The sequence below is a fragment of the Brienomyrus brachyistius genome, chromosome 25, assembly GCF_023856365.1.
Source record: "Brienomyrus brachyistius isolate T26 chromosome 25, BBRACH_0.4, whole genome shotgun sequence".
NCBI lineage: Eukaryota > Metazoa > Chordata > Actinopteri > Osteoglossiformes > Mormyridae > Brienomyrus > Brienomyrus brachyistius.
The window spans coordinates 2,469,587-2,483,926 of record NC_064557.1 but is presented as its reverse complement, the minus strand read 5'-3'; the positions used below and the strand labels follow the sequence as shown (position 1 = coordinate 2,483,926).

Sequence of the window (14,340 nt, the reverse complement as noted above, 5' to 3'; positions counted from 1 at the left end):
GCTCCTGAGCTACCCTTCCGCACGGTGTGCCCAGGGGAGCGCCGGTCTTTCTGGGGATCCGCTTCCTGAACCTCCAGCCCCGGCAAACCAGGCAGGAGGTGTGATTTGGCATGAAGCTGGCATGAAGCTGGCATCTAGAGTAGACACCGAGTTTCCTAAGCAAACGATTGGACAGTGGGAGTCACGGCCGGCACATGTATTTCAAAGGCTGTTTATAACGTTCTTAAATAAACACCTCTAAATGTTTACGCCGTGTGTCCATTAGGTGCAGAGCTATCGTTCTGAGGCTGTTTTAGTTGTGTAACAATCTTCGATAGCCTTGGACAGAAACTCTAAAAAGTCTGAGTTCTAACCCTTATGGGTACCTCACGGAAGAGTCCTTCTCTTAGTACTATTTAGGACACACATCTTCTCGTTTGTTTCGCTGTCTTGTAACAAGCTCTCCAAGTTCAGGAACACCATGGAAACAACATCTAGATCAGTGTTTCCCAACCCAGCCCTCGGGGAACCCCGGACAGTGCGCATTTTTGCTCCCTCCCAGCTCCCAGCCAATCAGGAACACCGCTGGGAGATGAGAGGAAGCAAAAATGTCAGGAAATAGGCCCAGATTTCAAAGGAAATTTATCTTCAAAAAGGTGAATTTTGATCGTCATGAAACATCTCACCCAATGGATATGAAGATGATGCCCCTACACTTATCAGGACTACAAATGGATGTGACAGCACCCTCAGATATGTGTTTCGCTTCTGAGAGTTGGGCTGTGGAGGTGTGACAGACAGACCAATGCGTCAGCCACTGCAGAAGCACCTGCGTCCCGAGGCTCACGGCAGCAGATTGCCGTCTCTGAAACTCACTGGTTCACCTTCCGCTGCTTCTGATCTATCCAACCATTTTAACAATTAGCTCGCCAGCTGTTATAGATCTCTCCTTCTGCACTGGAATCTGTCTCCAGTGGAATTAACTGGCTAATATTATGACAGAAAAGCTCATACTGTAAAAGCAGCTACCATTTTAAAAATGATATGCAGACCATTTGTGGGAATGCCAGTTCAATTACTCATGTAGTCATAATAATAATAATAATAATAATAATAATAATAATAATAATTTAAAACACATGACATGAAATGAGGAAAGTCTAAGATACCCCAGGAAGAATCTCCAAGTGATTTTCCAGAAATATGGATATTAATAATCTCGTTGGGGGCGGGGGGGGAGGCACAAGCCTGTTGTTTATTACATTAGACAGCCTGCGCTGAAGCTGCCACCTGCGAGATGTAGGATGGGAACAGCGGACGACAGAGTGGCCTCTGGGGAGCAATGGCCAGCGGATACAACCATGGCTACCAGCAGGGCCAGAGCCTTCCCAGATTCTCAGATGAATGCAGGAGGGTCGATGGGTATGTAAGCAAAGCAGGAGGAGAAGGTGTATGGATATATAACCAAAGCAGGAGGAGAAGGTGTATGGATATATAACCAAAGCAGGAGAAGAAGGAGAGGTGTATGGGTATGTAACCAAAGCAGGAGAAAAAGGAGAAGGTGTATGGGAATATAACCAAAGCAGGAGGAGAAGGTGTATGGGTATATAACCAAAGCAGGAGGAGAAGGTGTATGGGTATATAACCAAAGCAGGAGGAGGAGAAAGTGTATGGGTATATAACCAAAGCAGGAGGAGGAGAAAGTGTATGGGTATATAACCAAAGCAGGAGGAAAAGGAGAAGGTGTATGGGTATATAACCAAAGCAGGAGGAGAAGGAGTGGTGTATGATAGATAGAAGGTAGATAAGCCACGCAGAACGAGAGGGCTGATGGGTATATAACCAAAGCAAAAGGAAAAAAGGAGGGTTTATGGGTATACAACTAAAGCAGAAGGAGAAAAGGAGGGCTGATGGGTATATAACCAAAGCAGAAGGAGAAGAGGAGGGCTGATGTGTAGATAACTAAAGCAGGGGGAGAACAGGAAGACTGATAGGTAGATAACCAAAGCAGGGAGAGAACAGGAGACTTTTCAGGTATATAAGCAGATCAGGGGGAGAACAGGAGGGTTTGTGGGTATATAACCAAAACAGTAGGAGAACAGGAGCTCTGACAGTTAAAACCCTCTTATTTCACCACAAACCTCAGTCCATGTTGTTCACACTAACCGTCGCTCTGATGCAGAGTCCCATACATGTGCTGTGCTCTACAAAGGAGCAGACTCTGCACTCTGCCAGTGGTTTACGAGGGAGTTAAAATGATTAATGGGTTCCAAAGCGATAAATGGAATAGGGAGATCATGGTGGTTTTTGTAGTAGAGAAACACAGCCCTCATTGAAAGGGGACGTTAATCACATCTTGTGATGCAAGCACCAGGCATGACACTACTGTGTGGAAAGCGATAGTATCTACATTTCCACTCAGTTCTGCATATTAAAAATAATAATAAAAATTAAAAAAATATAAAAAATAATATTTGTAACATTTATAAGGATGTGACACTGGACGAGGAGCTGCCAAGCTCTGGGTGAATGTTACACAGGTTTATGCGACGATGCAATGACCAGATGTATCGGGTGCCATATGAGCGATTCTAGACCCTATCTAGCATTTTTCAAATCCTAGAACCACCCGTGGAGTGATTCTTCCTGTATAATTTTACACCAATGGCAAATAAAGCCAAAGAACAGCACCACACATCTGGGGATTTCGTTTATGATTCAGTTTTAATGAGTAAACAGTACGAGTCCTGCATTACTACAAAAGGTGGTCTGGCATGGCTGTGCCTGAATTCCCGAAGATGTCGCATCGCAGATATTTAGATCGCCATTCCTATATGGGTGACACACATCTGGGGCGTTGTGGCCCGGTTTCCCGGTGACTGGGAACAACCCCTATTTCTCACCGATGATGTGTTACAGTCTGGACTTTCCCATATTTATGAGGATTCCATCACCAAGAGCTCACTTCTGCCTCAAACGTATAGCAAGCAATTGCGGATGACGTAACACTGAACTTTGTAATGCTTAAAGACACCACTACGCCTAGCTACACGATTTTGGAGAGCAAACATGAGCACCTGGAGGTCATATGACATTTTAGGGGTGTGGCTAAAAATTGTCACCTTGCCCTGCCTCCCCCTCTTTCATTATATAATCATATAACGTCACATATTCAAGGGCCCCTGTAAAATGCTGGGCCCCCAAATCTGCCAGGGTATCCAAGCCCCTACTGTTCCCCTCACTGTCCTAAGCTCACATGGTCACGAAAAGCAACCGTGCTGGCTTGTCTACCAAAGTATGACGAAACGAAGATTAAAACAGGTAGAGGCAGAAAAGGTGGTTGTATTTATGTTTAAAGTTTAAAGATCTATATGGAAGTTTCAGGGAGGGAGCACGACTCATCTTCTGAAAAGTCTTCTAAAGTCACATGTGTGACCATCATCCAGAGGTGATTGGAGGGAAGGTGGCCATAATTAAACTGATGAACAGACATGCAGAATTAGTGTAAATGATTATATATAGAGGGTATCTGGGGAAGAATGTAGATATTAGCTCAGGATATTTGGCTATTATGGACAGGTACGCAGTCTGACGATGACAGAAGGTGGCCGATCGTGTTCATGAAGCCTGTCACAGGCCTGGAACCAGCAGTGTTGGAGGGGTGTCAGATATCCAAGCAGATCTGGGGGGGCAGCACCTGACAGGGGTCCTTGGATACATAAATTCAAATGTAAAACTGGGCTGGGGGCCCAAGGTGCACAATTTCTAGGTAAGTTCCACCAGGGTGGAGGTATCAGGAGATATATAATATGCATATCATGGACACCCCTTCATTCATATTGCAGTGAATGAGTTTCATACTGGGAGATTTTGTTTGTATTTCAGGACTGAATCATGAGCATTAAATAAAATTCACTCATGCTAAATCCAGGGATCTATCCTTCACTCACGCTGGGCCCCTTGGAAATGTGACCTTCTTTTCTGCCTTACATACGCCATATTGAATGGTTATTAAATAAGATAAAATAAGATATGACCGATACAATTTCGTGCTGCATGTTATGCTGGTCAGCAGATATAACGCCGAGCGGCAGCGTTTACGGGGAATCCCGCCGCGGTATCAGTCGGGATCTGCAGGAACTCAGGATGAAAGCTGCACTTCTCATCTTCAGCAGGCTTATGGAAGCATGACAGTAAGACATGCCGCGTGCCTGCCTGAGAAGGCGGTATTAGTATCCCGTGCGCCAACCCGTTAACTTGCAAATGAATTCACTCGACACCCCCATGTGGCCACTTCTCACGGATCCCAGCAGATGCCCGTCTCTGCCTGAATTTCAGAAGGCCAGTAGCAGCATACTCCCTCAAGAGTGTATGCAGGGGCGTGGCCAAATAGCACTGAAAGCTGATTGGCCGCTGGAGTGCGCCATTCCATGTCACTCACTGATTCAAAATGATCAGCTAATGATAAGGCTATCCTTCTATATGACTTATGCCCCATATTAAGCCCCTTAAAAACCCAAGAATCGCCCTGAATTCCATCCATCCTTCCTTCTTGCTGGTTATCCTGTCCAGGGTTACAGGAAAACAGCACTGTCCCATACGGCTTAATTTAATGCACACCGTTTCCAAGGTATACATTAATACACATCTAATACCTGTACATTGGAGAGACAATCTGAATGTTGGGCATTGAATTATTTCAGTTTTTCTATGGATGTCTCTTTTATATGTTTTAGGTAAGGACGTTTCTGCTAGAATGACTACCTTATGAAGTGTGAAATGAAAGCAACTGTAGGCCACCAGGGATGACGTGCTGGTGCAGTGGCCAGGGTTCGAGGTTCTGCCAAGGTTGCATGTGCCTGGAGTTCACATGTTCTCCTTGTGCGTTGTGGGGTTCCCTCTGGGGCCTCCCATCATGGTTCAAAAACATGCTGAGGGTAATTGTTGGTGCCAAACTGCCGGTACGTGTGAGGGCGCCCTCTGGTGGCTTGGTGCCCAGTCCCGGGTTGTTCCCTACCTTCTTGGGATAAGCTCCAGACCCCCGTGAGCCTGAATTGCTCACATTGCTGTGTGATGTAGCAACATATGCTAAGTTCCCCCCCCCCCACACACACACACACACACACACACAGGCTGATGGAACGGAAGAGGTCCGGTATGGCTGTTAGCTTGCTGCTTAAAGTACCTTCATCTCATCTGAGCCCTGAGTGTTAAACAGGAGGTGCTTTCAAAAGGCACAGCAAACGTCATGAAACTCCAGGCTGTTTCCTTAGACCACAGTTGTAATGTGAGCGTGTGCTGCCACCTTCTGGCGACTGATATTAATGCACAACACACTGAGCCCTTGATTGTGACCCTTAAACCCGACTACTGCAGGAACATAGACTAACTCAAAAAGGTCTGTTAAATTTATGCAAGACACCAGAAGAGACTAATTAAAGCATATTAATAACCCTTCAGTAAACCACTAATATACTTTACTGAATTATTACAGTAATTCAGTAAAGTATATTAATAATTTACTGGAGGTTCAGTATTAATCTATGAATATCTGAGCGACATCTAATACATTTTATTTGATTTTGTTAAGCAAAAATCTATGCCTGGATGGCAGTATTTCAATGTCAGATTTGCATACAACAGAAATTACACTCAGTGGCCATTTTATTAGGTACACCTAGCTAGTGCAGAGTATGACACACTTCTGCCTCCAGAACAACTTTCACAGCAGATGGGTTCGGTGTTCAGAGAAGCGATTCTACACACCACTACAGCAATGAGCTATTATTTTTGCACTTGTGGCCTCCCTGTTAGTCAGCATCCAGCAGTCTGGCCATTCTGCTCTGACCTCCCTCATTAGCGTGGTATTTTCAACACTGAAATGCCCCCGATTGGATTTTTTTTTTTTATGTCACCAATCTCCATAAACTACGTGCAATGCAACGGGTGCGAATGCCAGGAAGATCACGTTCTGAGATGCTGTATCCTGTACATCCTGTTCTTCATACATATGACGATTAAACTTGTCGGACAGCTGGACCGCTGCAATGGCCGAGAGTCACACGCATTTCAACCGGTTCACACATAGGGATAATGTCCACCGATGTATCCCGTTATGTAGAATTGATGGACAAGGACTGGAGTACGTTCTCCGACGAGTTTATAAGTGTTCAAAGTTATACAGCGTTAATAGCCATCTACCAGCCAATCAGAAAATAGCATTTGTTGTTACCGGGTAAATGACGTATGGTGCTGCGGCAACGCGCTGTTACAGATGGAGTGTAGAAGATGTGCAAGATCTGCGGTAGGCAGGACTCTAAATACTAACTGTGCCGCATTTCCGTCTAATAACTGCTTATATGTTTCATATTTGCAGGGGTCCTGATATCAGTCACACACATTGCCTCTGCTTTCTTCTCACTGATGGGGGGCCTGATGATTAAAGTGGTAAAGATTGGCTTTACTCACGGATCATTACGGAACGGAAGCAGATAATCAGTGACAATTCGGAGAAAGAACAATAACTAGAGAACAAGCGCCATTCTGTTTGCCTAAGCGGGTATAACTTATTCTTCTTCCCACATTGGATTTTAAAACTTTTTTGTTATTACTTTAATGTCTGAATTCTGAAACTAACTTTGCCGCAGTTCCGTCTTCCAAAGGGCTTAATTAAGTTATTTCTTAACTTTTACTAGAGACCATTAAACTGTACATTTCCGGGCTGGATTTACTTGTGAAATCGAAATTGAAAAGAGGCAGGCTTCCGGAAAAGGGAGTGAAATGTTCATATGGTGTGGATGTGAATATAAGATAAAAGGCTATACGGAAATACCAGTTGAGCGCAGTATAGAATAAGGAAAAGAGAGAAGAAAACTTCAGTATTGAGAGCAGTAAGTATTCACTGCAGAGAAATATTAACTATTAATACATAGCCTATGTAAGTGTACAGCTCTGAGACTACGTAACTAACGCGAAGTACTTTAGAACTGTATTAATATTATTAGGCTTTGATTTGCTAACTTGCGAAAAAGTTTTCACAGATAACCTGTTTGTACAAATTGTTTAATTATAAAGAGCAGTTCGTCATTCCTATGGATTATTGCAATCATTGCGTGATTAACAAAGACGTATTTGAATGGTCCTCCGTGCTTGCGTAGTAAATAGCGCTTTAATTATTTGGTTTAATTAAAGAGATATTATTTTTCCACAATAATGAGTCGGGTGTTTTATCGTCTTCCTCAATAGAGCATAAAGCAGACTGCGATACCCGGAAGCTGCTTTCTTTGCAGATATGATGCCGGAGCCCTGATCGTCTAAGCCGTGGCTCGCCGCTCCCATGAAGAGGTGACGACGGTTTGCCATGTAATACATGCTGTAAATACCAGACTCTGCACTACAGAAAAGCTTAAGTTCAACACATGAACTATTTTTACCCAGAAGTTACTGAAAATAGCACCGAAAAAAACTCGCTTTCCAAATGTAGAAGTAAAAGGTGTATAGTAACAAAATAGAATGACATATACTCGTTATTGTCTTAAAGTGATATTTTTAGCATGTGCTTTTTTATGGTGTTAATCCTGTTTTTTAATGTGCTGTATTGGGTCTTAAACTGCAGTATTTTTTATTGCTGCCCATCCTGGTCATGTCTCTCTTGCAAAAAGAGATTTTAAATCTCAGTAGGACCAACCTGGTTAAAAAATGGTTGAATAATGATATTTGATAAACAGACGGGTGACTCTAATAGAAATAAAATACACATAGCAGAAAAGTGACGTTCATTACTGGAAAGGTCAGTGTGTGTGTCTGAGTGACCGTGTACAGGCTTGTGAGGTCTCATGAACTCGCCTCTTACCCTCTTCACACCCAGGCCTCGCTTGCTGGCCTCTTGCTGGATTACCTGAAGGAGCTCAGTGATTACGAGCTGAAGGAGTTTAAATGGAACCTGAGACACATGAGGTATAAAGAGTTAAAAGGACTCGAAGGAATTGAATAGAATGGACATCGCCGGCTTAATGATAAGTTCCTACTGGTAAGACGGTGATCTCAAAGTCATGCATGAAATCCTGGGGAAGATGAACCTGAATGACCTTGCTCTGAGACCGAATAAAGACCTGCAGAAGAGTAATCATATTATCTTCTGAAATATAACATTTTAAAAGTTCTTGAAAAAGGACAACTTGTCTGATACTGATAATAGAAATTAGAAATAATTTTTATATTGACCCTTATTTTAGGTAACGAGTAAGGAGGAGAGCAGGATGAAAGAATTACCGCTCTGTGGCGTGTTCCAATACTCTACAAGTCAATAAAAGCCAATAAAATCTCATTATCGCACTTTCCTTTTCCAGTGTGGCAGGAAAAGTGTGGGTATGTGTACATATTTTATGCAGTGTTTAAATCCATTTTGTAGAATGATTTTGATCCTTACATTTCCTGTTATTTCAGATGAGAAGTACAGAGATGTCCAAGGACAAATTGAAAGCAGACTCAAGGAGAAGTTATATAGTCAAATGTATATTTGAAGCATTGTCAAAACAAGGGAAGACCACCTTTCTCAGTGATATCTACACAGAGCTGTACGTCACAGAAGCTGGGAATTGGGGAGTAAATGATAAACACGAGATTCTAGAATTCTGAAAAAATTTTTTCGCCCAGAACACACCATGAAATGCAGTGATGTCTTCAAACTGCTCCCCAGTCAGAGGAAACATATCAGAACTGTTCTGACCAAAGGTATCGCAGGTTGACTGGGCAGAAGGAAGAGAAAACCAAGATATTGATTTTGTATTTACTCTTCCTTTCCGTGACCTAAATCGGATGAAGGAGAAGCAGTGTAGCCTCATTCGGCTCATTTATTGGCACTTTCCAGAAATGGAAGAAGCAGAAAAGATCACGTGGGGGAAGGTTATGTTTACCCTTGATGGCCTGGATGAATGGCGTCTTCCCCTTAATTTCAAAGACGATGAAACCTGGTCAACTGCAATGGATGTGCTGTTAACCAACCTTATCACAGGTGTTACGTGAACATACACATTGGTATTTTTGTGTCTATGTACCTCTGTTCTTTTGCCAGGTCACCGGACCCAGCTGGGGGTGCTTGGGACTTTGCTCCGCCTCTTCCTTGTCAAGTGGGAGGGGCTTGGCCTACAAAAGCCTGGTTTTGCTGCTGCTCAGGGTCTGCTTCGCTGCTGCTCTAATGCTGTTGCTGGTATTCAGCTCTGCTGTTTTATGCCGCATAATAAGACTGTGACGCTACTGTTGTGAAATGCTGTTCCTAAGAGTTGTTGAGGTATGAAGTGGAGACAACTAAGGTTAGCATGTGTGCGCATATATACTCTTGTGTAGCTGATCAAACTGTTAAAAACACTAGGTAAGGGGTAGGTGCCACTTGGGGGCGCTTTTCCACCACACAAAGTACGGTATTTTCGGTACGGTACTTCGCTTTTCCATTGACGTCCGGTCGAGTATCAGCACCGAAAGTTCCAGTACCGAAAGTGCCAAACCAGCTGGGGTACTTCTCTGGTACTTCGGTACTTTGGGGTGGGACTTGCAAACATATTTGCTGTTGATTGGTTATGCAAATAGCCGCCATCTTTAGAAACACACACCAAACAGCGAGAAATGAAATAAAAAGCATTAGAGATAAAAATATTTTTTAAAAAGTAAAATGGAAGGATGGACAAACGAGTACCAGTTTTTACGATAGTGGAAAACCTATGGTCATGAGCTATGGGTACTGACCGAAAGAACGAGATCGCAGATACAAGCGGCCGAAATGAGTTTCCTCCGCAGGGTGGTTGGGCTCTCCCTTAGAGATAGGGTGAGGAGCTCGGTCATTCGGGAGGGACTCAGAGTAGAGCTGCTGCTCCTCCGCATCGAGAGGAGCCAGATGAGGTGGCTCGGGCATCTGATCAGGATGCCTCCGGGACGCCTCCCTGGGGAGGTATTCCGGGCATGTCCCACTGGGAGGAGGCCCCGGGGAAGACCCAGGACACGCTGGAGAGACTATGTCTCTCGGCTGGCCTGGGAACGCCTCGGGATCCCCCCAGAGGAGCTGGATGAAGTGGCCGGGGAGAGGGAAGTCTGGGTCTCCCTGCTGAGACTGCTGCCCCCGCGACCCGACCCCAGATTAAGCGGGAGATGATGGATGGATGGATGGAAAACCAACACAAAAGAAGTACCATACTTTTGGTACTTTATGGAAGTGCTAATAGTACCGAAAGTATGGTAGCTGGTGCGGTGGGAAAGCACCCTTGGTGTACGTTTGGTTCTCCTTCCCTCCCCTCTCCTCTGGATAACCTCCCAGCTGGCAGCAACCAGTCAGATCCCTCCTGACTGCATCCAACAGCTAACAGAGGTACGGGGATTTAATGACGCACAGAAATAAGAATACTTCATCAAATGGTTCAGCAACATGGCCCTGAGCAACAAACGTGCTATTCACATTACGTCATCAAGGACCTTGTTTATCATGTGTGTATTCCAATCTTGTGCTGGATTTCAGCAACTATCCTTGAGCGACCAATAGGTAACGAACTCAGCAAAGACAAACCCCAAACTCTGACTCGAATGTACACTCACTTTCTGCTCATTCAAATAAGCCTTAAAATCATCAAGGGAAGCATGTGACGAATTCAAAAACGTTGTCAGTGGAAGATAAAAATACTAATCTCAGACTTGGTGAGCTCTCTTTCCATGCTCATGCTCCATGGAAAACCTGATATTTTATGACGAGGATCTGAAATCTTGTGGCATCGCTACCCATGAAGCATCTGTATATTCCCATCTGTTCATAGAAATCTTCATTGAGGAGACTGGGTTGCATCAAGAAGTATACAGACACATACACTCGAGCTTTCAGGAGTGTCTTGCTGCTCTGTATGGTGTTTAGAAATTCACACAAGAGAACAAGAAATGCATTGGACCCAGACTATGGGGTAGAAAAACACAAACTGTGTTAAGTGTCAAATGAGCATGATGTCAACTCAGGAATTATGGGAAAATCAGAAAAATCAGATTGTGTGACAAATAATGATGAGAATGTAATTAAGGAGAAAAAAAATCTTTTTTGAATATTGCAAGTATATTGCAAGCAGTCCTGTGTAAATGTATGTCTAACATCCTTCTTCTGACATCAATGGGCAGGCTTAACATTGTAACCTTATTTGTAAGTCATGCGAAAGAGTGGCATCAGCTCTCCAGGTAACTAACCACCTGAGAGAGCTACTGACCAGTATTGTCATCTATAGAAATGAAAACATGGTGATTGTTGAGTTATTCTTTCCATTGACAAAGTGATCTTCACAAAATCTGCTGCTGTTAGGGGTCTTCTTGGTGAGATTCGCTTTTGAAATGCTATGTAAGCATAGTTGATGGTGCTCACGAGATAAAACATTAATTTTATTAAAATGACTCACCACACGATGCACGCACCACTATACTATAATTATTTGCGCTATCTATGTGGGTTCACTGCATCGAAAACATTCGGTAGACCTGTGGGATGACAGAGTAAAGAAGGTGATGGGTGCCATTTTGAGTATGCAACATGTTCGATTTCATTTTGTCTGGACGTTGTTTGAAGTATATGGCCACTTTTAAACAGGATAAATTGGAAGGCTCTGGTATATAAAACATAATAGAAAGAGGTTTGATTGAGAGGATGACTATTGAAAATTCAGATTCTGCATTGAAGCAGTGATTCTTGGCAATAGACTGTGCAGTTCTTTAGTTTATTGAAGTGTTGAGGACTCTTTATTGAAGTTTAGTGTAACTACAGTAAAGATTTGCGCTGCAGTCTGTGTTGAGTCAGTCGTTCTTCCTGTCTGCAGACTGTCAGGGTGTAGGGTCACGGAAGGAGGCTGCGTTTAATTCAAGTCGAGCCTTTAATTCAAACCCCTCACACCTGAGAGAGCTGGATCCGAGCTACAATCACCCGGGCGTCTCTGGACCAGACTGGAGGAATTCAGCTGTGGGTTGGAGAGGCTCTTCTGAGTGTTCTCGATTGGCTACAGTCGCTGCCCATCCTGTCCATCAGGAGATATGGGTTGATTTTTAAGAATGTGTGCAGGTGGATGTGTGCAGTCTCTGTACTGAGAATACATAGCAGTATTGTCGTTCATCTAATTTGTGTTGTTCTGATTCTGTGTTTTTTAAGTGTTGACCATTGTGGGGAGAACAGAGACAGGCCAGGACTGCAAAAATGTAGGTTTTATTTCATATTAATACACTTTATTCCATCATGATCTAACCCATGATTCCTGCAAATACTTTCTCATTATTTCCAGTTATTCCTTCTGTGTGGTGTGTTTCTCATGCGTGCTACATCAGCACCATGTCATACAAACCAAAGACACAAGCATAGTTTTCATAACCACTGACCCGCAGATTTCTGCAACTTCAGTCTGGATCCCCCTACTGCGCAGACAATTGTTCCTGTCTGACGGGGACCAAAAGGTGACGTGGGGGAGAGAGATTACAGTGTTACCCCAGTAGCTCGGAAAGGTTTAACTGCGACTTGCAAGTGCTTTCCCATGAGACCCTCTCTGGCCGCTGCAACTGGGAGGTCAGGGCCAGTGGGGAGGTCACCGTCAGGGTGGCATACCGAGGAATCCATTTACATTTACATTTACAGGATTTGGCAGATGCCCTTAGCCAGAGCGACTTACATAAGTGCTTTGAAACTCTGCAATGAATTTCCGATGCTAGCTCAATAAGGACCCAAGCTATGAATCCCACGGAAGTATAGCATTTATGAAACTCCTGATGGTACCGTGCTGGAGTATGACAAGTCTTGGCTTCTCCATCGCTTACGTGAGTCTGCAGGGTCATATGTAAACATACAGGATGTGTTGTTTTCCACAATGGTTGAGTTTCTAGTCCCAACAGGAATATGGTCACGACACTGCTACCCCACTCCGATTTACAGACTCTGGGCGTGTACCTGGACTCCCAGGCCAGTACCCTGTCCTTCTACCATGTCTGACCACAAAATGACTCAAATGGTCACGTGTCAGATACTCAAAGTCACCAGTTAAATTTGGAGTACCACAAGGATCAGTGCTTGGTCCTCTATTGTTTTCTTTCTACATGGTGCCATTAGGAATCACAATGAAAAAAACATAATGTTAACTATCACTCATATGCTAGCGATACTCAAATATACATTTCGGTTACGCCTAACGACACCACACCTATTGTCACCTTACATTTTAATGAAGTCAAGACCCGGATGGCTGAAAACCTTTTATCGTTAAACGCTCAGAAAACCAAGGTTCTGTTGTCTGGAGGCAGGTCTGCAGATAGGGATTTTATAATCTCTGCACTCCGCTCCAAAGGGCTGAACTTTACCCTCACTAGCTCACCCCGTAACTTAGGTGTCATCTTAGATACAAGCCTCTCATTTACCTGATTTTGTCATTAAATAATGCTTTTTGTGGTACAGAATGTATTTTCTACATGAAAATAAGCGCTTGACACTTCCATGACAGGTAAGGAAAATCACTTATGGGAAACGTGGCAGTTGTATGGAGATTCATTACATTTTTGGATGAAGACTTGAATTTTGCAATGTATAAGTTGTCATTGGAGGAAATACCCCAAAAAAAATTTTTTTGCTTGCAGAAAGCGAGTTTCATTAAAGAAATGTTAATCTCTGTTTTGTCTGCTACTATTACCATGAAGGGGAGCACATGGTCTGCAATAATGTTTAGGTAGGTGATAGGATGACCGAAGGTCTCCCAGCAGAACATATCCCTGAGCATCACACACATCTTCTCATAGTGCAGCCTGGTGCCATCTCTTCCCCAGCAGTCCATATGATGTAGCAGAATATGAGACTCATTAGACCAGACCACCTTCTTCCATTGCTCCATGGTCCTGTTCTGGCATTCACATGACCAGTGTAGGTGGTTTTGGACAGAGGTTAGCATGGACACTCTGACCGATCTGCGGATATACAGCCTCATATGCAGGAACCCATGATGCGCTCTGTGTTCTGTCACCTTTCTATCAAAGCCGGCATTAACATTTTCACCAATTTGTGCTACGGTAGCTCCCTTGCGGGCCAGACTGGCCAGCCTTCTCTCCCCCCGCACATCAATGAAGGGACTCCCATGACTTGATCACGAGTTGGTCTTCCTTGGACCACTTTCGGTAGCTACTGCCCATTGCACATCAGAAACACTCACCAAGACCTGCTGTTCTGGAGATGCTGACCCAGTTGTATAACCATCATAATTTGGCTCTTGTCAGAGTTGCTCAGATCCTGATACTTGCCCATTTTTTTCTCCTTCCAACACATCAACTTCGGTGTTTTGATTTGTATTTACTTCTGGTTATTGCTTTTGTGCCTGTGACTGT

At 43.7% G+C, this 14,340-nt stretch overlaps 1 long non-coding RNA gene across 5 annotated transcripts; it reads left to right on the top strand.

Moving 5' to 3' along the window:
- Positions 1-6,290: 6,290 nt before the first annotated feature.
- LOC125720592 (uncharacterized) lies at positions 6,291-9,245 on the top strand. Of its 5 annotated transcripts, XR_007385504.1 has the most exons (6): positions 6,291-6,538; positions 6,675-6,869; positions 7,225-7,323; positions 7,847-8,100; positions 8,214-8,346; positions 8,425-9,245. It is a non-coding gene; the product is annotated as an uncharacterized LOC125720592 (long non-coding RNA). The 5 variants fall into 5 exon arrangements; XR_007385505.1 differs by having other exon boundaries at positions 6,291-6,869; positions 7,847-8,008; XR_007385506.1 differs by having other exon boundaries at positions 6,291-6,869; positions 8,214-8,342.
- Positions 9,246-14,340: the final 5,095 nt, after the last annotated feature.